This window comes from Pinus tabuliformis, chromosome 4_2 (assembly GCF_031772625.1).
Source record: "Pinus tabuliformis cultivar Carrire ecotype Pingquan chromosome 4_2, CPIR1, whole genome shotgun sequence".
Lineage (NCBI taxonomy): Eukaryota > Viridiplantae > Streptophyta > Pinopsida > Pinales > Pinaceae > Pinus > Pinus tabuliformis.
The window spans coordinates 1,081,356,245-1,081,382,161 of NC_142304.1; the positions used below are offsets into that span (position 1 = coordinate 1,081,356,245).

At 38.7% G+C, this 25,917-nt stretch overlaps 1 long non-coding RNA gene and 1 pseudogene across 1 annotated transcript in view; both read left to right on the forward strand.

The window, feature by feature from the left end:
* The first annotated feature begins 2,865 nt into the window (after positions 1-2,865).
* Positions 2,866-25,917, forward strand: part of LOC149173396 (uncharacterized) — a 124,853-nt gene continuing 101,801 nt past the window's right edge. The window contains exon 1 of the long non-coding RNA XR_016259679.1: positions 2,866-3,180. This is a non-coding gene — a long non-coding RNA (uncharacterized LOC149173396). The remainder of the gene's footprint in view (positions 3,181-25,917) is intronic.
* Positions 4,494-5,249, forward strand: LOC149173397 (uncharacterized; annotated as a pseudogene).

Genomic DNA, 25,917 nt, shown 5'->3' on the forward strand with positions numbered 1-25,917 from the left:
TGTTGCCTGCTATAGTGATACTAATGGTGTCGGGGATCAAGGAATCCGCCTTGATACCCGCCCCCCGGTACAATCCTCATGAGCGACCCAACTTTGGGACCTGCCCTCATGGCATCGTGATCTTCAAGGCAAAGGTGTTTCAACCTTTCCAGCCCAAGTCACGACAGGAGTGCTAGTGGGTGAGATCAGGGACACTGTCCCACCCCTCCCATGTAGTTCCATCCACTTGTACAACCCCATCACCATATGTGAGTCATTCGTCCAAGCAACTAATCTGTGCCCGCAACTACTAACATATCATCAAAATATAGATAAATATATATAGCAGGTTTCAAAATTGACTTAGAATTTCAAAGATCAATTAATAAAAATTTTCATCAAACCAGGGGTCTTCAACTCGACATATGCGAGTGCCTTTAGTGGTCTCCTGCCATACTCAATAATCATCAATAACAAGGTTTCTCAGTGTTAGCCATTGTCATAATAACATCATCGCCATCACCTAGTCATTCGCATCATTGTTCATTGTGAACCAGAACTAATGCAAGTAGGTAACATAGGGGACACATCCATCATGGCTATCATCATCATAACATCAATGAAAACATACCTATCCATCAAAGCTATCATCATCATGATATCAATAGAGAGCATACATATCCTTTAGTGCTATCATCATCATAAATTCAATAGAGAACAAACATAACCATTTATACCACAATTGTCATAATATTAATAGAGAACGTGCATAACCATTAATGTTACAATCATCATAATACCAATAGAGAACATACCTAACCCTTAATACTATCATCATCATAATGTCAATGGAGAACATACATAAACATCACAACCACTAATACCACAATCACTAATAATAGAGTCATGTGTCCGGATCCTCAACCTGAGGTCCTCAAAGAATAAAGTATCTAAGATAATGTCATATTAGGGTCAGGAAACTAGAGTGGGCACTACATACACCCCCTCTTAACAATGGACTTCGTCCCGAAGTCCTTAGAACATAAAGGAAAAACGACGACACATATCCTAGGAACCCTTCCTAAACTCTTACTAACCTTTTGGTGGGCAAGTTATAATTTTCTCAAGGTATCTATACCACGAATTCCGTTATAAACTAAAGGGCTATATCTAGGGAACATTGCAGCCCAATTTTTGTTTTTGTTTTTGGTTTTGTTTTTTTGTTTTTTCTTTTGGATTCTAAATTTCTATAGACCATGCCTCTGGCAAATAGTTTTTTTGTTTTGTTTTGTTTTGGCTTCCCAGATGCTTGTTCTAAATGATGTTCTCTGTCTGGGTTTCTTCCTCTTTTTTTTTGTGTTTTATTTCATGCAAAGCTAAGTGAACCATCTCTTGTAAATTTTCTTTCGCAAAAAGTTCACTAACAAGCCCATTTCCATGGTCTTTAACTAAATCTTTACTGCGTTTCTCAAAATTTTCACCAACAGGTTTATTTCCATGGACTTTAACTAAGTCTCTAACGCATTTTTCAAAACTTTCATTATTTTCATGGTCTTTAACCAAAACTCTACTGCATTTCTTAATATCTTCGATAATATTCTCATTTCCAAGGTCTGGCACTAAATCTTTACTGCATTTCTTGAAATATGGATCGATAGTTCCATTTGCAAGTTCTTCATTCATATTTTGACTGAATTTCTGATTTTTTTTTTTTTTTTTCTACCAAACATGTGATTTAGACAACTCTGCTTTTTTTTTTTTTTTCTTGATTTCCCTGAAATCTTTAGCATTTAATTGCCCTTCGCTTAAAACATTACTAGACTTCTTGAACTGCGGCAAAGATCCTCCGCTGTCCCCTTGGAGGAAATTTCTAGAATTAAATTTTTTTTTTTTGAAATCTCATATTTCACTTGGATTTTTTATTATTATTATAAATAATTTAAAATATTGTTGAAATCATATATTTGAGTTTTGGGTTGTGATATATTTTTATATATTTCAATGTTGTAAAAGATTTAATCTAAATATACAACAAAACAATATTCAAAAAAATCACAATGGTTAGGCACAATTTAACTAACAATTGTTTGACAAAATATGTTTATTATATGGTGAAAGTGATACACTTCAGTTAACTGGTGATAAAGTTCTGATTGGGAAAGATCAAAGGACGACCAGAAACCAACAACTAGTTATGTATTTAGCGTTGGAACAGGTGCACTATCCTGGGCTAGGCTGCTAGCAAGAAACACACGACATTTCTCTTTCTTCTGCCAATGCAGAATACTGGATAGCAACAAAACATGTGAGACAGTTTGGCAAAGAAAAATACTTGGAGATTTGATGCTTGAACAAACAAAGCCAACAATTCTTTTGTGACAATCAGGTTGTTCTAAAACTAGCAAAAATAAATGCTGTCATAAGCACACTAAACACATTGTTGTTTTATCAGAAAACTTGTAGAAGATAATGAAGCTGTAACTTCAACAATGTACCACACAAGCAAATTGCAAACATTTACCAAGCCACTGGGTCCAGATAAGTTTGTTAAATTTAGAGACAAGCTTGGTGTATTTTCCAAAATGGCCATTAGTGTAATTAATGTTTATGGTCATTCTTTAGTGAATAGGAGTTTATTTACATATATAAAAGTACATTAAAGTATTTAACATAATAAAAGAAATTATGGAAAGATGTTATCTAACTTCTTTCCATGTTCACTTGTAAAAATGTAAGAAGACCTATTTTGATCCTAAATGAACAAATATTTGATAGTTCTCTCTTCCAACTGTATGGTTCCCTCTCTCTTCTCTTCTGGTTTATTATTATTTTTTTATTCAATCTCTATAGGAGCAGAAAACTGTCTAATGAAAATTTATACTCTCAGGTTCAAATGGGTTATCAGGACAAAGTTCAAACAAAATAAATAGTGACAAGAAGGGTTCAAGGAGAGAGCACTTGCCCTTCTGGATGGGCATATATTCCACAAGCAAAGGCATGAATTCAGAAGAGACGTAGTAGGAGGACAAAGAATTCAAGCAGAAAAATACAGTTGCTTCAAAATCCCTGTAAGCAATGCATTCAGGTGTCAACCCTCCACTGTCCATTGAAGAAGAGTAGCCTCTCATTCAGGATGAGAAGACTGCACTTAGAAAATGAAGAATTCATAAAGTTTCAGTTGTCACCAAAGAATAACTAGAGGTGTGTGGCCATTTTTTGTTAAAACTTTACATAGCTAACCTTCCCAAATGACATGTATCACTCAATATAATGTGCATGAAGACTTTGGTTCAATTTTGAATAATATCTAGAGTTAGGGAAAATCTAAAACTAGTAAGCTCCCTGCTTTTGGAAGTACTTTTCTAGACTTTTTAAGTAACCGTCTTTCTCAGGCAAGATACCATTTTATAGGTATTAATTTTTTTTTTCAAATAAAAAAATGTTGCCAACTTACACTCACTGATTATCGATCTACGTGCTGACTGTCAACAGAGACATGCACATGTTGGAATAGACATTTCTCAAATATGATATAAACACTCAAGATCACATTTACTGAGAATAAATATACTTTACCAAACAAGAACTGAATATAAATATAAGCAAGTACTATTTGCAAGCAAGAAAACTAGATCACCTCAACTGCATTCTTGAGTATCAAATCATCTTCTGTGGTCCAATACTTGAATAAATCCTTCATTTCCTTCATTGCCTCTGCAAACAATGTTGAATGCAAGTTCCTTTTCCCCGTTGGTTTTCAGATTAAGGTGTATTACTTATAATCATAGAAGCATTACGAAGTATTATGAATTCGGACTCTGAACTTTTATCTTTTATAGCTTGTTTTTTCAGATCAATATGTTTGTTTCCATGTGCATGTGGACGCCTTATTTTAGAAAACCTCTTGTTCAGTGAAGGCAGTAAGCAACTGATTTTTTTTTCAATTCTACTACATAGCTGGTGACATAAAGTCCAATATAAGAAATAAAAAGAGTGATTATCCCAAATAGTAGGTTGTCTAGGTTGTCATCTTTATTAAAGATACAGTTATCGATATTCAACAGAAGGTAGTCACTTAAGATTTACTTACATTTTGTAGAGAGTGCTTATTTAAGCTGCTTGGTAAACATTCCAATTACTATCACACAGAAGAAATAACTAGGATAGATATTTTTTTCTTAATTCAGGATTCTAGTGTACTCCTATTACTAAGTTGTACAATTCTGGTGCAATTCTGCATGAATCTCGCTGTAAATCATCAACATAATTTTTTTTTATTTTATTTTTTATTTTTTAAAGAAAAATGGACTGCGCAAATTTATAATTTAAATATATATGTGAAGAAAATAACCTCTGAGAAATACCTGTATGTGTAAACCAATATTGATTGAAGTAGAACCTGAATTTCCTAATCCATTCGACTAAATGTTTGAAATATCATTTAGACACATTTCAAAAGATCATTAGTTAAGAATTATGAAAGACAGCTAAAACATCATTAATCAATTTAACTTTATGGGATTGCTGCTCAAGCTTTAACAACAGTAGTAAAAGCTCATGATGGACGGGGGCCTCCCACAAGTCTCACTTCTGCAATTCTATAGAAGCTCCAAATTCACTCACCAGATGAAGTCATTGGATGGACTTATGCAGATCCTTCTTGGGCCCGCATAGCTGCACTTGCTCCTGTGGTAAAGGCTTGTGCAGGAGCAGGTGATAAAGTGGCACAGAATATTTTTCTCATTACTGTTCAAGAGCTTGCTGCCAGCGTAAAAGCTGTTGTCCAGAGACTGGGTTTGAGTGGGAAAGATGGATTGGAGTCTTTTCCACTTGTTATGGTTGGTGGTGTCCTTGAGACCAATGAGGGATGGGACATAGGTGAAGAAGTAATTAGTTGTATTTCCAAAGACTTTCCAGGCGTGCTTCCAATTCGGCCAAAGTTGGAACCAGCAATAGGTGCTGCAATGTTAGCATGGAACTTCTATATGAAGGCCTCTTCAGAGGAAAGTATCAAAGATAGGTGATACGAGAAAAATATATTTTATTATCAGCTTTCTTGTCCAGGCTAGCATTAAGTAATAATTGATACAAGAAAGCATTTAGAATGCATATATGTGAAGTTTTGCTGCTTCCATCGACTAGGTGAAATATCACTTTTTGGCCATATGTAGTAATGAGTTGGTTTTGGCCTTCCCCCAACCTCTCGGAATCTCTCTTATCTCCCTTTGATGGTTGAAAATATATACAGTTGGACTAACATTATTAATGGCCTCTGATATTGCTGGTACACCATTATTTATTTATTTATTTATTTTGAGTGAGGATTCTGGGAAATTGTCTCTACGATTCTGTGAATGGCCAAACCTGTCACTGGTGCCGTCAGAAGACTGTGGAGGACCATGTTCAGTGTATTCGCTGCCCCATCAGGTTCTGCGGTTTGTGCTTGAAGAACAGGCATGGAGAGGACATATTGCTTGAAATGCATGAGGGGAATGCCTGGGCCTGTCCCAAATGCAGAAATGGTTGCGGTCCTGGCTGCAATCAGTGCTGCAACTGTGGACCTTGTCGCAAGGCACAAGGTCTTATCACAACGGGAGTTGTAGTGCATCAAGCTAGGAATGCTGGATTTACCAATGTGCATGATTATCTTATATTCATGAACACTGGGGAATCCTCTTTTGAAATTGTCCGCTGAAAAAATAGGGCGTGGTTGGTGTAGAAGTGCAGATCATATTATATTGAGACCTGAAAAATCTGGGCCTATTTCTCACATTTCACCAATGACTCAATCAAGTTCGGAGCAGTTGGTGACAATTTCTGGGGTTTCATATTTGAGAAAGAGTGTTGGAAGAAGCATTAAATTGCCCTCTGCTACCTCTGGTGATGATGTTTCATCTGGATGTAATGACCTGGGTTAGGTATGTTCTCTATTGGTATTATGATGATTGTAACATTAATGGTTATGCACTTTCTCTATTAATATTATCATCATCATAATGTCAATGGAGAACATACATAAACATCACAACCACTAATACCACAATCACTAATAATAGAGTCATGTGTCCGGATCCTCAACCCGAGGTCCTCAAAGAATAAATTAACTAAGATAATGTCATATCAGGGTCAGGAAACTAGAGTGGGCACTACAGTCTCCACCACTCCAAGCATAGCTCTTAGTTCTGAAAATTTCTTTTCAGTGAAAGACTTGGTGAAGATGTCTGCAACCTGTTGCTTAGTGGGGCAGTACTGCAGTGATATGACTTGGTCACGGATCAGCTCACGGATGTAATGCATGTGAATCTTGATGTGCTTGGTCCTCTACCTCTAAAATGGATCAATCAATATCTGAATGGACCCCTGATTGTCACAAAATATGACAGTCAAAAGTGGATACTGAATACCAAACTCGGAGAGAAGCCCCTGCAACCAAACAACCTGTGTAGCTGCATTCATTGCACCTCTATACTCTGCCTCAGTTGTAGATAAAGCAATCATGGATTGCTTCTTGTTAGACCAACAAAAAGGCCCTGAACCAAAGCTGAAAACATAACCAGAGGTGGACTTGCGGTCTGTACCATCGCCAACCCAATCAGAATCTGTGTACCCAATCAGTGAAAGTGGGCAATCTACAACATAAAAGATACCAAAATTGGAAGTACCTTTCACATATCTAAGGATTCTCTTTGCAACATTCCAGTGAAGCTCATGGGGCTACTGCATATATCTAGAACAAAATCCTACTGCAAAAGATATATCAGGTCGGGTGTGAGTAAGATACAACAAACTCCCAACCAACTGTCGATATAGTGTACTGTCCACCAAAGGTGTAGTACCTGCATCCTCAAATCTGATCCCCGAAAGAAAGGGAGATGCTGCTGGCTTGCATTCTGTCATTTGAAAGTGGACAAGTAGATCTGATGCATACTTAGACTATGCCATCTTGATCCCTAAAGTAGACTGAGAAACTTCAAGACCAAGAAAGTAGTGCAATAGTCCCAAATCTGTCATGGAAAATCGATCGTGCAATGCTGATTTTGTCGAATCAATAGCTGAGGTAAGGTTCCCTGTCATCAGTAAATCATCTACATAAAGTAATATCAACAAAATGGAATCATCATGTTGCAGAAAATAAACATTCGGATCAGATTTGCATCGAATGAATCCAATGGAAAGCAGGAAAGAATCCATCTTTGCATACCAGGCTCTGGGAGCCTGTTTTAGGCCATACAAAGATTTCTTTAATCTGCAAACGAGGGAAGAGTTCTGAATGTATCCCTGTGGCTACTCCATATATATCTCCTCCTTGAGATCTCCATGAATAAATTCACTCTTCACATCCATGTGATGAACTTCCCATCTGCGAGAAGCAACAATGGCTAAAACTAGTCGAATGGAGTCCATTTTTGCAACAGGTGCAAATGTCTCTGTGTAGTCTATGCCATGTACCTGTGAGTATCCTTTTGCAACAAGTTGAGCTTTGTACTTTCTGATATCACCATCTACAACAATCTTTGTTCGATAGATCCATCGACATCGAACAAGCTTTCTTCCTTTTGGAAGTGGAACCAAGTCCCATGTGTTGTTTTCCATGAGAGCAGAGTACTCTTCATCCATGGTAGCCTCCCAAAGCGGGTTTCCAGCAGCCTTAGAGTGTGAATGTGGATCTGAACCAAGTGTCATATAGAAATGTATGGGAATCAATGGTTCGGTGGTAGCCAGGGCTTGAGGAGCCCCAAAAAACTGTGATCTAGTCCTTCTCGCATCCGCAGGATCACCGACTAGTTCACCCGCATCTTGCAGGGTTTTCTCTGCCCAAGTTGGCAGCTGAGTTGGAGCAGCCATGACCTGCTCCTCATCCTCTGAATCAGACCCAAGAGGCTTCTCTGATGGCTGCTTTGAAGTGCTCGAAGAAGTTTCGAACTCCTCCTCATCAGTGGCAACAAGCGGTTCCTCGGCAGGGTCTGCTGAAAAATCATGCAGTGATTCTTCTTCAAACTTCACACTTCGAGCTACAAGGAACTTTTCAGTGTGAGAGTCCAGCAATATATATCCTTTGACACTATTAGGATATCCAAAAAATATACATTCAACACTTTGAGGCTCCAAAGCCTTCCTCTTATCTGTCGGAATGTGAGCCCATGCTCGTGAACCAAAAATGCGAAAGTGCGACACTTTCGGTTTCTTACCGGTCCAACATTCAAATGGAGTGGTGCCTTTGAGTGCTTTGTGAGGAATGCGGTTCTGAATGTATGCTACACAATTAATAACTTCAGCCCATATATTAGGAGCTAATGATTTGGACTGTAGCATACAATTGGCCATCTCTTTTAACGACCGATTTTTCCTCTCCGCGACACCATTCTGCTGTGGTGTATATGGCACTGTGTGTTGTAGCTGTATACCTGCATCAATACAAAGTTTCTGCACATATTTGTTGACATACTCCCCCCCATTATCAGTACGGAGTATCTTAATCTTACACCCAGACTCATTCTCAGCAAGTGCTTTAAATTCTATAAGGCATTCAAATACTTCCGATTTTAATTTCAGAAAAAATACCCAAGTAAAGCGAGAGAAATCATCTATGAAGGTGAGTACATATCGAGCCTTACTGATTGAAGGCTGCGGGAATGGGCCTGTGATGTCACTATGAATCAGCTCAAGAAGTGAAGAAGCTCTCTGTGCCTTCCCTTTGTCAAACTTTTGCTCCAGATGCTTGCCAAGAATGCATCCGCTTGTGAATTTAATAGCGGGCAATCCTTCTACCATGTTTTCCTTGCTGAGTTGATGCAAGTACTTATAGTTTAGATGGCCAAATATTTCATGCCATAACCTGTTGATATCATTAGATTGTGATAGAAATACAGTGCTAATAGATTTAGGAACAAAGTGGGAGAAGAAATACAAACGAGAACCGTGATCTGCAATTCCATGTGCAAGCTGTGAGCCCGTGGAAATGTTGGTAATCACTACGGAGTCTGGAGTGAACTCCACCTTCCTTCCAGAGCTGGAATGAGTGATCTGATATATCGAGAGAAGATTTGTAGACAGCGAGGGAACATGAAGCACATTTGTGAAGCAACCCCCTTCAAGGTCTACAATTCCTTCTTCGCACACCTTTGCAGGTGTGGCATCTCCCAAGTAAATTGGGGATCTGGTGCTTTCTTCGATGGAGGAAAATTCATCTTTTGATGCAGCCATATGGTTTGATGCACCTGAATCAAGGATCCAAGCTGATGGAGTGGATGTGACAACCATTAAATGATGACCATATCGTGCTCTCCCTCTCCCATCTCCCGTTCTGTTATCATCCTTCTTCTTTGCATTCTCGGGCACAGTGAGATTGTGCTGCTGCAATTTCTTAGCCATCTCATTAATTGTTTTCCTCATGCAATTTTCTTCGGGATGAAAACCTTTGGAACAGTAGCTGCAAAGTGTTCTTTCCTTCTTATTTTTACCCTCAGGCAAAGAAGAGCTCCCTGAAGATTGTACGAGTCCCTCCTTCTTCGATTCATTAAATTTACCCTTCCCTTTTTGCTTGTCTCTTCCACTGCTCTTTGGAGCATCAGTAGCCGCAAGTGCTTGGTTCTTTGAACACTTGATGGCACCCATTTGGACTAACTTAGCTTGCTCTTGAGTCAATGCTGCAATGAAGTCATTCAATGGAGGCATTTTCCATTTTTCCTGAGTCAATTTAGATGCTTGAAAAGACGATACAAATACAGAATATTCAGGGCCTAATTTCAAGAGAATCGAAAGGATGAGTTGATCTTCCTCTTTCTTAACTCCACATGAATCAAGTTCAACGAGGAGAGATATAAAATTAGGGAAATATTCTTGTAGGTTGCTGAAATGAGTTGGACTGAGGGATATGGGTTCATTCTCCAGTTGATGCACTCTCATTTCATCCTACTTGCTGAATAGTCCTTCCAATGTGGTCCAAACCGCATCGGGAGTAGTGGCTCCGCTGACATGAAAGAGGATTTCTCTGGAATTTGATGGGCATATCAGCCCAATTGCTTCATCTAATTTATTGAAATACTTGATCTTCTCCACTGTAGGAGTCGGTTCAGTCTTCGTTCCCATTGTTACCCTGTAAAGCCCGTTGCTTCGAAGGCGCATAGTGATCTCTGTCTTCCATTCGAAGTAATTGAAAGGATTTAGAACGAGTTTTGTGGGCTGAGAGAGATGATCCATTGCTTCTTGCTGTGCCTCTTGATGATCTATACCTGCAAATAAAACCGTGTACAATCCACTAGATTTGAACTAGCTCTGATACCATGTAGAATTCCTGCAGAAACTTCGATAGATCTAGAATTCTAGTTAAATTAAACACAAGTAATTTGATGATATTCAAGAGAGGAGAGAAAGAATTTGCTCCATAAAATCAATGTATTAAATTAATGAACAATAGTAATACATGAGCAACCAAACCTCTAATCCCAAAGGGAGGTGGTTATATAGAAATTGCCGAATCTAGAAAACTAGGAAAAAACTAGTAAAAAACTAGAAAAGGCTAAGAAAAGTTAAAGGGAGGCCTAAAATAGCAACAATGAATCAAGATAACCTATGCCAACTGTTAGCGCTTGGAATTCACCTAGGCTGAGATAGACAAACTCTCAAGGCTACATCAAACCATTTCACCTCGTAGCTAGCCCTACGAGGTATGAGAAGGCTCTCTCGGGTCAGATTTGATAGATCTTATAATATAATAAGCTGACCAATTAGGATCAAAGATATTAGGCTAGTAAATTGATGAGGGGGGTTTGATTTAATGATTTTTGGGGTTTTTTAATGGAATGACGGGGCTTTTCTGGGCTACATGGGCAAAATCACAGCTTCAAACAGAAAAATATAATGACTACACAGGTTGTCAACTGAGGCAAGGTAGGCATGCAATTTAACACCAAATCTGGTTTCAAACGGGATGGCAAGACTGGTGAGGAGTTAAGGAGGGCAGACAATAACTCTGAATCCTCCTTAAACAGTAGAAAACATCGAATGCGAACAAACTTATAGGAGGAGCATATAATACTATGAATTCCTACCTAATCACTTCATTTGTTCAGCTTGAAAGGGTCATGAAATGAAATGGAATATAACTGATTACATATGAGACAAAGGGAAAAACTTATGCTAAATCAACATACCACATGAATCTCAGCAAACAGAGCTGTGAAATTCCATTAAATTCTCTGCAGAAAACTGTACAATAAAAAGCTCTCTGCTTCTCCAGCAGCTCCCAGCGCTCAGAAAAAACTCCCCTCTCTCCCTCACTCTCTCCAACTTTTTTATTACAAAATCATTATTTTTATAAACTATTCTAAAACAAAACAACAGATTGACCCACAATCTGGGCGCTGTTTGAAACTGAAATTACAAAAAATTCGAAAAGAAAACAGCCTTCTATCATAAAACAGTACCATGTCCCTAAAAATCCTCTGATTGACTAATAAAAATATAAATGCTGGAGCGCATCTCTTTTTGGTTTCTGCGGTCTTGAAATAGGAAATTAGTTCCTATTTTTCTGTTTGCGGTTGATATCTTTGTGGCGTGAATGAGGACCTGGATTTGGTGCTTAAAAATACCACATGAAATTTGACGGTGGCAAAATGTTCTACAAGTACAGAATCACAAACATGCCACGCGGCATACTCATGATACAGTTTGCTTGAATGACAAAGGCAGCCATATAGAGCGCAGATCTTGTTGAAGCATTGATTAAAGTCTGGGAAATAGGAATCGAATCCTATTTTGTTGTTCTGGCACCGTTTGAATAGCGGTGGCATTACACGTTTACCCTTGGCACTCTTCTGCTTCTCGTAAGAATCTAGTAACTTTTGGTGTGTAAACAGCATCAAAAACAAGATCGTATGCCACCTGGAGCTCCACATCAATATAGTCTTGATAGCAAAACAGAGAAACATTAACATGACTTTTGGCAAATTGAACCGATAAGGAATTATCTGAGGAGCCGAAAAAATGATTCACTGTGTCAAAAATGGTTTTAAAGCTGAAGTTTTCAGGAAAAGACCCTGGCAATGCACACCAAATACCATCTGTATCCAGCTCTAAAGGCTTTCTAATTTTCTCTACAAGCAAGCGGGCATTTTGAATTATCTTCATGTCGTCTGAAATAAGGTTCAAGTTTGTTAACAAGAACATCACACTCTTCATCAGAAAGGCCTGTTCCAACTCTGCAAAAGGAGAGAAATCTTGTTGGGTAACCACTGGAAGTCGAATTCTGTGCAAGACCCAGTAAAAACTGTGCCACCTCTCCTCCACGGCGTCCAGATCCAAAATAACCACCTATGATGAGAACATCAAGATCAGATCCGGTGTTTATATAATCTGGTTTCAACTTGAGCCATTTTCCACTGCGATCACTAGGTTCCCATTTTGAATCTAAATCCTTCAAAATTATGCCTTTATCTCTGTTATCAACAGTTCCTTGAAAAAATTTAGCAACCTCTTCAACACTAGCAGCAATAAAGGACCAACAAGGTTCACCAAAAGAGTGACATGAATTCAAACTCCCTTCAGGTAACAATAGCTCTAACCGACCCTTTAAAGGCTTCACGACCTCGCAAAGAAGTTTATGGCGCTCACGCAAGCTTTGGTGTCATTGGATGCTATGTAATCTGTTCAATAAACCAATCTCCTTACTATGCGCATCTGTATGGGTGGGAGAGCGCTATCTGGCAGAGCATCTTATCACAATAATGGAAATCAACCCCTGGATGGAACAACGCTTGAAGAATGCCGAGAAGAAAAACGAATATGGGATTATTAAGTTAAAGCAACCATGTAGAGATATTGCTGCTTTACTCTGATGCCACCGCCACCATCAAACTTATCTACAATATATAGATACTCTGTTTCTGCCTGCGCTGTCTAAACCGCTTCCAAACCGCTTCCATCAGCATAAACACAGGCTTATGATTTTTTATTTGACTTCTCATCTGACATACGAAACCTATGGATCGAATCTCGTTCGATAGAAACAAACAGCGGCACCAAAATGAGATTGCGTGTCTCTAGCCAGAGTTTCAACTAAGGCAGACATCCCAATCTTGGTTCTAGCTAACAATTCTTATCCCATGTCAAAATGACGCTCCAACAGTCATCCAACCTCTATCAATATACAGCAGGTGACAATGGCGATCAATGAATTTAGTTTTCTGCTTTGAAAATGCCATGGCCCCTTTCAGTTCAAGGAATAAGTCCTGTTGTAGAAGAAACTGCTCTTTGGCTTTCATTGCTGATTCCCTGCGCGAATGCATTCCAATGCTGCCCATGGAAACTGTCAGATGGACTACTTAAATAAGAAACAATGCTATCGGACACTGAATATTGGTGATTTGAAGAATGATCGCTGCTTATCCTACTTCTGCTTCCTTTACTAGTTGAAGATAACGAAGATCCATATAACTGAAAGCCATGCGAGCCAGAGTGAACTTTCCATATATGGCAACAGACTTTAACTCGAACTCCTGACTGCAATTAATTCCTTTGTTCACCAAAAACGTGCAATTCATAATTATAGTGCTCCTTCCTGTTCCTGTTAACATGTTTTTGACAAATAAATGCCTTGACAAACAGCTCCTTTGCAATCATCACTTTCCAGCAGAATTTATGGACCAAAAAATTCATTAACACACGGTAGATGATATCCATAGAATACATGTAATACTTCCTCCAGTCATATTCTCCAAATCACTTTCTGAAAATAAGATCAGACCTTCAATCCGCCTCTTCCAGGCCCATGTGTATTATCTTTAAAGACCCAATCCTTTTATTCATTCAATAGAGTACATTCATTTTGTGATAAACACCAACGTCCATTAACAACTAACAAAATACTGTGTAAGAGCGTGGGCAAAGCACTGTATACAAAGCACTGTATGCGTGGACAAAGCACTGTATGCGTGGACAAAGCACTGTAACTCAATCAACCCTAATTGAACATATCCTTGGACCTTTGGAAAACCACCAAATTCTACATTTAGAACATCTGCATCAAACATCTGGCCCAGAAATTTGTACAGGCTATCATCATGGATATTTTCTTTCATTGCAGCGACTAATTTCATAATCCAAAGAATGGCCACCATCTATGGATAGCAGCCCTTTCAAAAGATTTTAATAATGGCATATCCCATGAATGATCACTGTCAGCAAAGTGAGGCAAAGTATAACCATTATACTTACTTTCAGACATTAAAGCGGAAAGAAATGGATTTGAGGGTAGACCATTCTGTGGCCAAGTTGTTCCTCTTTGATAATCTGAAATAAGGGACTTGTGCTTTCTACTTGTTGCAAACTCAGATAAGATGAGTCCTGAAGATGAGCTTGATTCCGAATCTATACAAGCCACTCCAGAACCAAGTAATGTCCTCGATCCTACTTCATCATAAACGCTTGAAGCCCCAGTGGCATGGTCACCTTTTTGGATTTCCTTGTCCACGGAAGTATTGAAACTTTATCTTCTGATTCACTTCATCTCTTAATATCAGACCTTCCATTAGGTGTTTTGTGTTCTCTGTCAGCTGATACTATCTGTTTTAACTGAAACATTGATACTACAGGACTGATATTTGGCACACTATCACTTTGAGAATCCCAATCTTCCTTTACAGCACTCGGCATTGTTTTGTCATCAACTGGTCTCAGATTTTGCCTGGAGGTTTCCCTTGCAGAATTTTGTCGATGTTGCATGTGCGCCAATGTCAAAATAAGATGACTCAAGTAGTCCCAATACAGTTGAAGAATTTAGATGCCAACATAAAGACATAATGGATGGATAATTGTGTATTGCTGCTCTAAGGGCCTGCAAAGCTTCGAAATGAATGACTGGATGTGCCACTGTAGAGAACCTCTGTACCATGATAATTGAAACCATATGAAGATAAAACTTGACCAAATTCATCAACAGTAGAGTCTGATGTATGCTTTGTTTTCTTTGTGCTTTTACAGAGGTAGGAGCTGCAATCACTGCCTTTTGAAGAGCTGGAGCATAAATTACACAAATTTAAACAACAAATTAATGATTTCTTCTTCAAAACAGGGTTTTGAAGAAGAATCAATCTCTGATATAAGACAGAGTCTAACATCGGCTCCATTTGGGATGGCAGCTGCAGCTTCCTGGAGGTGCCAAGAACCGCAGAACTTTGGGAGAGCAGACCAGTGCTTTATTCATTGGGCAATGGAGTCATCTTTCCAACAAATCAACACAGCTGAAGACTTATTTTCACACTGAAACTTAACTCAATCAAACTAAAAGCCAACTGAAACAAGATGCTGCCCTTATGGCTGCTTATTTATTTACAAAACCTACTCTAATCTGCTGTACAAATAATAGATCAAGTAATGCTAAAATGCCAAATTAACCACTCGAGTAAACCTGGAAATGAAGCCGCTTGAGAATGCTGCCACGAAGTCCCAGATGCAATTACTGGCAGCCCTTCATGCACATACTGAGCCCGGTCACGGAAAAGACAGCCTGATCTGTCCATCAGAGTGAAAAATATCTCCATATATGCCGCAATAGGATCACGGACACCGGACTCTGTTGGCTGCCCCAACTCTGCGATGCATACCTCCAGCTGCACATTATCAATGTATACCTCTATAGGCAAGTCTGTTATTGCTTGTTGTGAAGGAAGGAGGATTTCCAAGAACTTTTTAGGGTCTTGGAAATCATAAGCCTGGATCTGCTCATCTAAATCTTGAATCTCCTTCTCGATTCTTTCAACAAGTAACTCACAGACGCTAGGATGATAATTAGGAGATTTCAAACATTGAAGGAAAAAACTTAAAACTTCTTCATTAATTTCAATATCCACTAAGCTTTCTCTAAATTCGTTTAGAGCTTCACACAGTGCAGGGTTTTCCACATACCCTACCATTGCATGAACATATCAACAGGCACTGGAAAGTCTAGATCGAGCTGGAGTCGCCAGGTGAATGATTCAGCCTGCAAATGTATCTGACTGCTGTCCACCATCAGCATCAGATCTGACATTGATACAAGTACTGGGGTAAAAAGCAAATGAAGTGCTATATTCACAAGCTCACGGAGATTGACTGAAGCAGCGTTTATCTACTAACGCTGATGTAAAACAAGAGCGTTTTCGAAGGCTACCTGGCGTAACTTCAGGCTCCGTCTAAGACTTATGAAACAAACACATCAACCCACAAACAAGTTTGTTCTCCCCAGTATGGTCGCCAATATGTTAGCGCTTGAGATTTCACCCTAGGCTGAGGAAGGTAAATCTTCAAGGCTACATCAAACCATTTCACCTCGTAGCTAGCCCTACGAGGTATGAGAAGGCTCTCTCGGGTCAGATTCGATAGATCTTTCAATATGATTAGGCTGACCAATTAATAATAAAGATTTTAGGCTAGTAAATTGATAAGGGGGGTTGATTTGATGATTTGTGGGGGTTTTGGTGGCAATTGGTGGAAGTGCAATTCAAAGTGCGGGGATTGAGCACAGTTTTCACAGGGGGATCTAAGGGTCATTCACTGGCGACTCCTTTCACTGAAGAATCCAACAACCTGTGCTTCATGGTGACTTCACTGCAGAGAGATCAGTAGCTTTGAGATTTCTCAAGATGGATCAGATTGCAAGAAGATATGCTCCCTTGAGCCGAGATCACATTCCAGGTTTTCCGAATAAGATGCCCAAGGTAGATTGGTCAAGGAATTTGCCTACATTTAGTGATGATGGTAAGAAGGATGCTGCTTTACATTTGCTTAGATTTCATATGCATGTTCGCAAGTTAAAGATCAATTTTCTTGAGGACTGTTTGATGAAAATGTTTATGGCTACTCTGGAAGATGAAGCCCGCTTCTGGTATGAAAGTTTGCCATCTGCTTCAATTTATTGTTTAAGGGATTTTCATACCGTGTTCTTTGAAAAGTATAAAGAATCATATCCATCTTTGATTTTAGTTCAGAACTGTTGTAGCCATGTACATAATTTTATTGAAAGCCTTGAGAAGTATTATGAAGATGATAATTTTATGGATGTTGAGATCATGGAGGCTTTGTATGAGAATCCATTTCAGCAACATGAAGAGAACCTAGAGGATTCCCATAGAGACGATCATGAAAATTTGCAGCAGGACCAAGATCTTAGTATGGTGGAAAATGAAAAAATTTCGCCTCTTGACAATCAACAGAAATTGCATGAAATGGATCAGCAGTATGAGGAAAATCTGTATACTCCTTCACTTGAAATCAATAAAGACAATCACTGTTTGAGCAGAAGAAAACAAAAGGCATTATCTCCTTTGTCCGAAGAGGAGATAGATCAGCTCTTGAGAGGTCTTGCTCCAGCTCAAGTTAATGCAGATTTGCAGTGCACACATGGTCAAGAAGATGATGGTGGACCTTCTTCCTCTTCTGAAAAGGATGACAGTCTTGTAAGCAGCTTTATAGATCAGCAGGTTGAAATTTGTTATATGGCTGAAGATGGTGAAAGAGAAGAGCTCATTTCAGATCTGCCCACTGAAGAAGACAGCATGCAAAGCCTGCATGAGGAGGTGATTCAGTCAGTTCATGAAAATCAAGATGAGATCTTCATTCAAGTAAGTGAAACAGTTCCTTTGGATGAATTTATGGTAGATGATAGAAATGTCATTTTTGCACATCAAGAATCAGCTGAAGTTTCTTTCCTTATGATTGAAGAATGTAATGAGAATCCGGCTGTCATATCATATGAAGATCACCTACCATATTGTCTGACCACCGAAGATTATAGCATACAGGATTACCTTTCAGATTCTTCATATGTTTCATGTGCTGAAATGTTTTTCCAAGAAGAGATCTGCTCATCCATGTGTTCAGAATTTTTTGAGGACCAGGAACATACTCTTTCCGAAGCACATGATGAAGGCATATCAGAATTTGAAGCAAAGGATACCTTGTTCTTTCAGCAGGTGGTAGCAGTGGCAAATCTTCATGTTTTTCACGATCCTCTAGCAAGTTTGTTGCAGCCAGCAGTGATAGTGTTTATTGCAGTGTTCAGTGATGAAGGAGATCACGGTCAGCTATGTTTTTGGATGCCCAGGGATAGGTTTGTAATGTTGACCAGAAGATCTGATAAGAAGAATCAATCAAGAAGGCATCTGCTTGATTGGTTGCATTGGCATTTTGATATAGTTTGATGTATATTGTCTTGTAAGAAACACAGGTGGTTGTCATCATGATTTCAAATCTTGATGGACTGCTGCCCTTCAAAAAGCTTTGTAAGTTCTTGTTTTAGTTAAGTCGGTCATGAGTCATTTGTGTTTGGTCTGTTGAGTAAGTTTTTCAAGTTATTTCAGTTTGCCATCGAGTCGGTTTGAGTCAAGCATCAGTTAAGTTTCAGTCAATTGTCAAAGTCAAATAAAGTTGTTTTTGAGTTGGTCACATGTGAATAAATTGACTCCATTGCCCAATGAATAAAACACTGGTCTGCTCTCCCAAGAGGTCTGAGGTTCTTGGCACCTCCAAGGAGCTACCATCCCCATTGGAGCCAATGTTAGTGTCAGTCTTTCCAGCCTTCCTACAGTGATCAAATGTGCTCTTACAAAGTGATTTTGAAGTGTCAAGGTCAAATTTTGTCATTTCAGTGAGTCTTCAAGCCAAAATTTGGTCACTAGCCATTAGGTCTAGGGTTTGCCCAAATGTCAGTCCATGTCATCATTCAGCTGAGCCTATCATCATTCAGAGGGTTGTCATTATCATGTCAGTGTCTAATGAGTCATTTTACATCTTGTTCATGCTTCAGTTGTGCCTTGGCAAGCTCATTCCCCTCTCCTAGGGTTTTGAAGGCAATTTTTCTTGGATGGTCAAATCACCGGCAAAACTTGTTTCCTGATGTTCATACACCTTCCCCTATCCTTAAAGTACCTTATCAAACACTTCCCATCCCTTAGATCCGCCAAATTCCTCATTTTTGCACAAACCCTAGTTTCTAGCTACAACCTGGCAATTTTCTAGGTTGGGCCTGTGTTTTGCCCTTTTGAACCCCTTCCCCTCGCTCAATCACTGAGATTCCACTTTCCCCTGTTTCCTAACATCCTTCCCCACTCCCAAAAATTTCCCCAAGAATTTAGAAGCCTTCTGTCCCCTTCATTCCGCTTCATTTCGACAAAATCCCTTGTTTCACACATCGGGACAAGTTGCACTCAAAAGCTGTTTCTGAGCAATCAAAGATGAATTTTGCAAAACTGAGAGAGGTTTTTGTCCACAACATGCCAAGGAAGAAAAACCTCTTTCACTTTTTACACAGGTGTCATGGTTTGAGAGAAATATCAAAAATACCGGCGAGAACGAAGGTGCTCCAAGGACGGTTGGCCAAAGCACAAAAACGAAGGAAAACGCCCGATCCACTCCAAATTTTGGCCAAAGCCTCTTTGATTGAGCATGGTACTTGATTGGGGACTCCCAGCCCAAATTTCAAGAAATTTGGAGAAAATTTTGTCATTTGTGAATTTTTTGTGCAATTTACAGGTTTTTCCCAAGAACTGGTCTCACCCCGGGTGAGACCAGTTTGAAGGGCTGCTCGGAATTTTGAAAACTTGGCATTTTTGGAAAGGGAATTCAAAAAGAAAAATTACCAATACTTGGGAGAAGCCTGATTTTGAGTTTTGAGCCTCCAAAAGCTCAAAATACACCTAAAAAATGACTTTCTGCCCACTTTTTGAGTTGCAGAAAGTGACCTTGGGAGAAATGGTTTTTGAGGGGTCAAATCAACACCAAATTCAGAAATTCCACTTGGGATGGAAAGTAGACAGGCCAAGCTTTCCAATGAGCCATCTTGCACCTGATTTGGACCAGTGGAACCCACTCAAAAACAGCTGTGAAGGGGCGCGACCAGAACTTCCAGGGGCGCGACCAGAACTTCCAGATTTGCCAGAATTCACATTTTTGGTCAAAAAACACTGTTTTGACTATGGTTGACTATTTTTACTTGTAGATGAAGGATAAATGTAATATTTTCATGGCACTTTGGTAGATTTTATCTTTCTTTACCCTTCTAGAAGCTTCCATGATGTAAAAAGTGAAAAATTAATGCATGGATGAGTTAGCTAAGTAATAGAGGCAAGTTGTTTGGCTGCCTATTTTCTAGTTCTTAGTTTAGAATTTGTTCAAACTGCTCCTAGGAAGCTGAGCTCGACCCCTAGAGGTGGGGAAAGGAGTTAGATGGTCTAGATGGTCTATATTATGCTCTCTCCTTCTCATTTTCATGGTTGGACTCTTGTGTAAGGAAGCTTTATTGTATATTGTGCATCTATTTCTGCAATTGAAGGCAAGGAAAGCCAGGGTTTTACAGACATCTTTGAGGATTCTTGTGGATCTGATTGTTGATGGCGTGTTCTCTACATGTTCTTGTAAGTTTGTTTATGTGTTTCACATCTCTCTTATGCTTCTAAATTGGACAGATGAAGTGGTAAAGTTTGAACTCATGTTTTGACATGCTCAGCTTTTAGTTTGTTCAATTTTAATGTTTTCTACTGTCTAGAGAGGATTCGAATTGTGTGTTTGCCCTCTTTAGCTTCTCCTCTATCATCTCTGATCATCCATCTCAGATTAAGACATCAGCACTCATTCCTACCTTGCCCCTTAGATCCCCCTGTGAAAACTGTGCTCAATCCCCGCACTTTGAATTGCACTTCCACCAATTGCCACCAAAACCCCCACAAATCATCAAATCAACCCCCCTTATCAATTTACTAGCCTAAAATCTTTATTATTAATTGGTCAGCCTAATCATATTGAAAGATCTATCGAATCTGACCCGAGAGAGCCTTCTCATACCTCGTAGGGCTAGCTACGAGGTGAAATGGTTTGATGTAGCCTTGAAGATTTACCTTCCTCAGCCTAGGGTGAAATCTCAAGCGCTAACACCAACTATCAACCACGAGGAAAGCATGAGGAGGGGTGCATTTCCCAAGGAAGACAACTTTAAAACATGCTAAAATGGTCTGGGGGACCAAATCCCTTGATTTAAGGGGGAATCTTCATGTGGGGCGCCAATCCTCAAATAACTCAAGTGGATGAGGTGTGGTTAGGTGTGAACATGCACTTAGATGTATAAATGGTTTAGGAAAGTGGTTGGACCAATATTTCCATAATATTAAGCCTTTAAAGGCAAAATACAAGGGAAAGTTGGTCCACCGTGCTAGTTTACCAAAAACCAAGTGTGAACATGATTTTTAGTGCATGTGGCTAAGTCAAGAATACTTAGGCTAAAAAATAAATGTAGATGCATGCCCTTTGCATTCCTCTAGGCCAGTTTAGAGTAGGTTCTCATAGAATTCAGGTAGAGATGAACCGCCAGATTGTGTAACAACCCATCTAAATTGACCCATTAATAAAATTTTAAACTTTAATATATATATATATATTAAATTTTATAAAATATATAATTAGACCTTATAATATAAATATATAAAATATATATCATAACTGAACTTTATAACATATATAATATGAAATGTTATAAAAAAAAGGATATCATTTAACTATATAACACTTATAATGGAAATTAACAGACAGATATACAGCACTGATCTGCAAATATCTTGAAAATGCACTGAACAGTTTGGCATATGCGACAAAGCATCTACATATGTAATCTTTCATATTTATAATGAAATATTACGGATTTTTCCAGTGGAAAAAAAAACACTTATAATGGAAATGTTATATAAATATAAATGGACTCATAAAAAGACTATGCGTTAACCTACCTAAAACGCACTACCGAAACCATTAACCAGGGCGCGTCGAACCAGCTGAGAAGTTATGGCAGAGCGGCTTTGCCAGGACAGGATCTCAGAGGGTTAAATTGCATGCGGAGTCGTGTCAGGAGGTAGAAGAGCGGTGTCTGGAAGCAGGAGGGTGGCCACCGCCAAGCCTGCCTTTATAAATCACTAGTCTGAACCGGTGAAAGGGGGGAAAAACCAGAGAGGGGTAGCAGAGAACGAGAAGCATAAATTCATTAGCAGGAAACCGGGAGAAGGGAATTATCAATTGAAGAGCTTTAAGTGGTCTAGGGTTCTGGGCACGAAGGGACAGAGAGCCTCTGTGGAGAGCTTTCTGGATTGAGCAGCTAGGTTTGCTCAGTCTGGTTGGGTGGTATTGGCCTCTCGAAAATTGGGTCAAAACAGTCACGGCATCACCAGCAGCGGGATCGCCAGTTCAATAGCAGAATCAGCAATCAACTAGCAGTTCAGGTATGTGCAGATTACATTTTTATGCATTATTGTTTTCCCAGTTTATGAGTATTTACATGTTTGCTGTATTTCGAAATATGGGCATTACAGATTGATAGACCAAACATAATCTGCCAAGTATGCTATTTACAGGAAGTGGAGACCGAGGTGAACTTCATTTTTGGATGCCCTCTTCTACTACGAGATCAGAGGAAGGTTCCATTGCTTGTTCAGAGATTCTTAGACCCTTGCCGAATTTTTTTAGTATCCTGATCAAAGATGTGTGGCCCTATATATGAAAGAGGCTCTAAGGTTTCAAGCGCATATTATTCAACCTCCCATTAGACCAGACCCCACACAGAGGATTAGGACATTTTTCAGGGTACTACCTTCAGACAAGGGTACCAAGAGACCGATTGATACCAATTCATATCCAGAATCTAGATCAGTAAAGACCCATGAGACCTAACCCTGCCACATGAGATTTCAGTAGCAAATCCATCTCAGATTCGTTCCTGGGAGACAGACTAAGTCCTCCAGACCTCAACAGTGCACAAAATCCCCTAGGAAACGATTTAGTGGACAATCCACACTTTCCACCGACCCTTCATCGAGCCAACAAACTTTTTGGAGTTTTCTTCAGTGTTCTTCATTTAACCTCGGATGTTAGGAAAGATGTGTCTGACCCTCGACCCATTAGCTCATGGATCTTCTTCTCTAAGGCATTCCATACATTGTATCTTTTATTGTCCTGCATTTTACCTTTTATATTCATTCATTGTATTTTTTTATAGGAGACCATTTGGTTATCCCGCATTGTATGGAGATCATTGTAGTCAACAATCCCTTTGACCTACTTTGTGGTCAATAGTTGGACATAATTATAATTATCTTATCTTATCTTATCTTCAACCCCATCGACCTACTCTTATAATTTCTCATTAGTGAATCAATAACTATGATTAGATCCTCATCAACAACTAAGATCATCTCTAAGTCCATCCATGTGAGTTTCTACATAAATCTCACCTTTCTCAATTAATTAGTGTTAGTTGATCACTTTTTCTAAGTTAGATTGAGGAAATATTTAATTACTGATTAATTAACTTAATTGAGCTATCTCTAGCTGTTTTCTCCTGAAACTTTTTCTGGGTTTTGGAGTTCATGTGTTTCTTAGCGTCTCTGACCAAAGTTGAGACTAGAAAACCTGTCTAATGCTACAAAAATAACAATGCAAAATGAGAGGCACTCAAGAAACAAATTATGGATTTGGCTAGACAAGTGTTCGTGACCTAAGGATGAAATTGAATCTCCTAACATAAATGAACAATGTGGAACCTGAAGATGAAAATATGGAAAAAGATTCAAGTAAGGCGGAGAGTGAATCTGACTCTGGTAGTGCTTCTAAAGACAAAATATCGTGTCAATATTTTATCTTGGTCAACAGATGTATGATTCATTACAGATATTCCATATGATATGTTCCAAACAAGGGCTTCAATGAAAACCTTGTTATCCAACTGATCAATGACAAACTTTGAATCTCCCATGATTTGCATCTTACAAATGTTCTTAAAATTGGTGGCATATAATAAGGTCCACAAAGATGTAAATTCCACATTCATGTTTATACCAAAACCATGGCAATATCGAATAAGAATATGATGATTCTGATGAAAGAAGATAACACCACCAACATTGTAGCACATGAGATGTCCCTGACTTGCTCCATAAAAAAATTCCCAAGGAGTATAGGGGAGCAATGGAGGCATGATTCGAATTTTGTTCTTCTTAATTTTCGATATGTTCTTAAAATTCTTATAGATAGATTCAATAGTTCCAATAGCTACTTAAGCCAGAATACAACAGTCCTGAAATATAGCTTGAGTTCTAGCCCACCATATAGTGTTAACAAATGCTGTCGGAAAGACTTGTAGCTCTCTAACTAATGAATCATTAAACCAACCAAACACATAGGTTGGCTAAGGAGGGCTTATTCCAGGATGTAGAGGATGATTTGAAAAGGGTATTGATCAACTTCCAAACCTGTAGAGAAAAATTTCTATGAACAAAAGGGTGTAAAGTAGTCTCCTCTTGAGATTCACATAGCACACATCTTCTCGGGTTCGACCAAACTCTTTTCAATCCATTTTCCCATGTTAATATTTTTCATTCAAAAAAAGATATAAGGTAATCTTGGCCTTCCTAGGCCCATTTTGTTTCCATAAAATCTACCACCACCACAACCTTTCTCCATTAAAATCTACCTCCATTTTTAGGAATATTTCAGATTTACTTAGTACTGCCCCTGAGATAACATTTTTCTACCATGCAAGGATATCATCACTTTTCGGATCCAAACGAATAAGAGAGGAGACAAAAATATCTATATATTGATTCCATTTCACTACTTCCTCCCCCTGGAGGCCCAAATCCATAGATGAGCATCATGCTCTTGATCCTACTTCCTAATTAAGATTTGATTTAGCATCTCCTAGATAGAAGATGCCTCTATCATTTAATGAAGAGATAAAACTTTCCGAGAGGAGGTAGGAATCCCCTACGTCAATCTATGGGTCTCAACCAATTTGAACATTCATCCCATTCCTAATTTTCCATGCAACCAAAATTTTGATCAATGGAAAAAACTTCACCATCTACTTCTCGAAAATTGACACATTCACAACATGTTTTTGTAGATATCTTATCCATTATATCACTGATTTACCCATAAAATATCTTTCCCCACATCATTCACGGGGGCTTCACTCAATGAACCTCTGACATAACACTTGCATTCGTGGCACAATAAACAATTCCCTTAATTTGACTACATATTAGAAAATACCTCTAAAAATCACTTTATTTAACCCCCTACCAATATGAATCCAATACACTTTCCCAATCTAAAAAACCCCTACTTTCACTCGATATTGTAGGTATCCATTTTTTCATTGATATTTTTTATAACCCTTTATATTTATATCCCTAGTATAGTAACATGATGCATCTCTTATGACCCCACATGCATTCTACAATGCACCTTTCTTCTTTTGATATACATTGTAGATGCATATTAGTTCTCCCACAATGAAAAATTACTATGATTTGTGGCATTTAATGGTTTAAAGCACACAAAGAACAAGCATGTTTTAGGAAGATTGATTATGTGTATGTATATAAAATGACATATATATTGATCTATATGATGATGAAAAATCAATTGATGAATCTTTATGAATACATTTTCACCAAATAAGGTGTTCAAGCACAAGTCTAGATGTTCCCTGTGGATTCTGAAGGAAATTTGTCTAAGGCTTATGTCCCTAGTAGCGTTTTAGGCTAGGAGCGAAACCCATGAACCATAATTACGAAATGGATAGGCCATGAATTCAGAATGTAGATAATCATGAGTTCTGGTTCATGGGTTCATTTTATGTATTATTCCAATGCAAGGTGAATGTGCATTTTTTCTATGAAAATATTAAAATGTTGTAAGATAATCATTTCCTTAACCAAGAAACTTAATCGAAAACATGCATGAAGGAGAAGAATGTTTGCCATAGGTAACCTAAAAAATGGTTGCATGAGACGAACACTCGAGAGATTTTACCACCAAGTGATGGAGTTGTGACAACATGTAAAGCATGACCATGGGAAGAAGCCTTATGGAGCAAGAAGAAATGTTAGGTTTAGGTGCAATTAGGTTTGGAATTTGGATTTC